The following is a 4,360-nucleotide window of genomic DNA, read 5'->3' on the forward strand; positions in this document are numbered from 1 at the left end:
GGGAGGGGGATGGAGTGCGGGGCGAGCCTGCGCGGCAGAGGCCGGCGTGAGGTTGCACCAGCCTGAGGCGCGCCGTGCGTCCTCCCGGGGAAGCTGTCCCTGGATCCCGGGACCCCGGCAGTGGCGGGCTGCACAGGCTCCCGGGAGGGGCGGTGTGGAGAATGACCTGGGCTCGCACACAGGCCTCTTGGTGGCGGCAGCAGTGGCTTTAGCGTCTCATGCCCGTCTCTGGGGTCCGCGCTGATAGCCGCGGCTCGCGCCCGTCTCTGGAGCTCCTTTAAGCGGCGCGCTTAATCCCCTCTCCTCGCGCACCAGGAAGCAAAGAGGGAAGAAAAGGTCTCTTGCCTCTTCGAAAGCTCCAGACTTCAACCGGACTCCCTCCCGGCTAGCCGTGGTGCACTAACTCAAGGTAAACTTTTAATAATTAAAAAGTAACAAGAAGCGGTGATCATATTCTTAAAGTGCTCTTAGAAAGCCCACCTAAAGTTGTACTGATTTTGAAGTCATATTTTAGAAATGAGCAGCTTGAGTCTTGCATCAAGTCTTGTGACTTTCTTATCAGATTTTAGACTTTTAAACTTCTTAATTTGAAAAAGTTTCAAACTTCGCAAGAATAGAACAATGAATTCGTGCATACCCTTCATTGTAAATTCACCATTTGTTAACATTTTGCCCATTTTCTTTCTCTCTTCTCTCAATATGTATGTATGTATATGTTTTATGTTTACTTATTTTCTTGGCCTCCTAAGAACAAGGGGTTCTTTTTTTTTTTTTTTTTTTCTTTTGGCCGCACTGTGTGCAGCCAGGCCCTCAACAGTGAGAGCACGGAGTCCTAACCACTGGACCACCAGGAAATTCCCAGAACAAGGAATTCTTTACATAACCATAATCTCCATTTGAGAAACAATGATGTAGACTGACGAAAGAAAGAAGGAGAGAAAGAGAGAAAGAAAGAAAGAAAGAAAGAGAGAATGTGTTTAATTCTGTTTTTTTCTTGTTTTTTTTCCTGTTAGATATCTTAATTTAAAAAAAAATTTCAAAATGGAATGTATTGTTCTGACTTGAAATTTGCTGCCAGTATGTCTCAAATGTTCTCACCACAAAAAATAATGGTAACTATGTGAGGTGATGGATATGTTAATTATCTTGATTATATAATTATTTCACAATGTATATATATGTATATAATCATTTCATTTTAAATCTATATAATTTTTATTTGTCAATCATACCTCAGTAAAGCTGGGGAAAATTTTCAGAACAAAAGTCATTTCTCTACAATTATTCAAAAGAGAACTTTTGCATTGAATTAAATGAAAACAATCTGAAGCTTTGTCAATCTTTTAAAGCTCAGTCTTCATTCTGTACTTCCCCGTAAAGTCAACGATAGTTCTAAAAAAATAAGTATAATCAAATTAAGAAAAGTTAAAATCATTATATTATCTAAATATAGCCCTTATTCAAAATTTGCCACTGTGCCAGTATTATCATTTATAGCATGCCATATCTCCTTTAATGTGGAATATTTTCTGCTTTTTTTTTTTTTTTTTTTTTGGTCATTTATGACTGACATTTCAGGAGAAGACAGGCCAGTGATTTTGCAGAATATCCCTCAATTTGGGTTTGTCTGACCTGCATTTTTATTCAGGTTATGCATCCTTTGCAGGGGTCCTACTATGTAAATGGTGCTGTGTCCTCACTGCATTACACAGGAAGTACCTAATGTCAGCTTGTCATATTATTATTTTTTCCAGATTTATTTTATTTATTTATTTTTTATTGAAGTATAGTTGATTTATAAATATCTATTAAAAATCATCATAAAAAATTATTCTGGTGATGGGAACAGTTGTTCTTAAGTAAAACAAAATGAAATAAACCTGTATGCTCTTCATTATGAAAAAAATGTGTTAGTTTCTGGTGTACAGCAAAGTGATTCAGTTTTACATATATACAATATATATATTCTTTTTCAGATTCTTTTCTATTATGGCTTATTATTAATGATATTTGATCATTAGGTTAGGGTGGTATCTTCCAGATTTCTCCATTATAAAATTATAATTTGCTCCCTTTGCAATTAATAAATTGTCTGTGGGGAGACATTTTAAGATTGTGCAAATAATCTGTTCCACACAAAGTTGCAACCAGTGATTTTAGCATCCAGTGATGGTTCTTGCCTGACCCAGTTGTTGGTTTAAAGATTGCAAAAAAGTAACATTCTAGCTCTATTATTCCCTGTACATTTGTTAGTTGGCTTTCTACTTTAAAGAACATAGTCTCTTCATTAATTTGTTGTTTGTTTTGGTATTGGTATGAAGTCATGGGTTGTTTTTATTTAATGTGCTATAATCCATGGCTTTCATGATTCATGTTGGTGCTAAAAAATTATTGAAAGTTTGGGCACTGGGGCCCCTGTTAGGCTGGCTCCTGTGTCCTTCTGATATGTTCTCATCAGTTTTTGAGCCCTACCTTGCTTGCTGGCACAATAATATATTTCAGATTCAACTTATCACTTTCCCTGGAACCAGCCTCTCTCCTTTTAGTTAGAAATGGCATTTAGAAAACAAGATCTGGGTGTCAGGTGTGCCCTGACTGGGGATGGCTTGGCTTCTAGACCTTTTCAGCAGACAGGGTTAGAAATGGATTTCTTTCTTTTTTTAAATTTATAAATTATTAATTGTGGTAAAATCCACATAATATTTACCATTTTAAACATTTTTAAGTGTAGTGTTGAGTACATTCACATTGTTGTGCAACCAATCTCCAGAACTCTTTTCATTTTGGGAGACTGAAACTATCCATTGAACAAGAACTCTTCGTTCCCCTATTCCTCCAGCCCCTGGCAACCACCATTCTAGTCTCTGTCTCTATGAATATGACTGCTCTTGGTACCCATGTAAGTGGAATCATATAGTTTTTGTCTTTTTGTGACTGGTTTATTTTATTTTTGATTTATTTTTATTTTTATTTTTTTATTTTTTATTTTTTTTGTGTGTGGTATGCGGGCCTCCCTCTGTTGTGGCCTCTCCCGTTGCGGAGCACAGGCTCCGGACGCGCAGGCCCACCGGCCATGGCTCACGGGCCCAGCCGCTCCGCGGCACGTGGGATCCTCCCAGACCGGGGCGCGAACCGGGTTCCCCTGCATCGGCAGGCGGACGCGCAACCACTGCGCCACCAGGGAAGCCCCTTGATTTCTTTTTAAATCATGAATCAGTAGGAGTATTTTTGAAGCATTATGTAATAGATTTTTATTAAAGTTGAAACTTTTTTGACAAATGCCATTTTTTGAAATAGATGAAACTTCCAGATATGTTTTTTTATAGTTGAAATGTTGATCAAGTAAATTGGTATCTAAAAATATTTGTCAGTTTCACTAAATAATAAATACTTGGCCTTGGTAACATGAATCTCATCTACTTTTCCTGAAGACACTTATTATTTTTTTCTTCTGTGATGTGTGAGTACTTGGGAAAGAGAATATTATTTAAGATCTATTCCGCTTAAACAGAAAAGGGATAAATCAATTTGTAAGTAGTTAGTAAAACTATCCCAGATGAGCGTGATTTTTATGTCATATTTTTCTAACTGGAGCACTAAAAAGTCGCTTAATCATTTTAGAAGAAATATCACATATATCTATGCATCTATGTGTATGTAGGACAGAAAGATATATTGAAATGTGAAACATCTAACTTTTTACTGGAGTGTTCCAAATATATGAGGTGATGCTTTTAATAATTGACCAGAGATGCCAAAAATTACTGAAGACTGTAAAAGACAGACACTTTGGAGCTCCATGTGATTCAGAAGATTTTTGGATGGGTTTCCAAAGTCTGCACTAGACAGAGTATTTGAACAAATTTGGATTTGATTTGTGAAAAGTTTTCTTAACATATTATTCAGTTATGTATTTATCATGTAGTAGTGAAAGTTGCTTGAGCACTAGTTAAATACGAGCAAGACATTCTAAGCACCCCCTTTCTCTTTATACAGCTAAAAAATTTGTAGACAACTACAATGTCCTGGTTCTTTATTTTATTATTTTATTGAAGTATAGTTGATTTATAATGTTGTGTTAGTTTCAGGTGTACAGCACCGTGATTCAGTTTTATATATATATATGTATGTATATACGCACACACACATATATACACATATATATATTCTTTTTCAGATTCTTTTCCCTTTTAGGTTATTACAAAATATTGAGTATAGTTCCCTGTGCTATACAGTAGGTCCTTGTTGGTTATCTATTTTATATGTAGTAGTGTGTATATGTTAATCCCAAACTCCTAATTTATCCCCCCCTTCCCCTTTGGTAACCATTAAGTTTGCTCTCTATGTCTGTGGGTCTATT

The sequence above is a fragment of the Physeter macrocephalus genome, chromosome 10 (genome assembly GCF_002837175.3).
Source record: "Physeter macrocephalus isolate SW-GA chromosome 10, ASM283717v5, whole genome shotgun sequence".
Lineage (NCBI taxonomy): Eukaryota > Metazoa > Chordata > Mammalia > Artiodactyla > Physeteridae > Physeter > Physeter macrocephalus.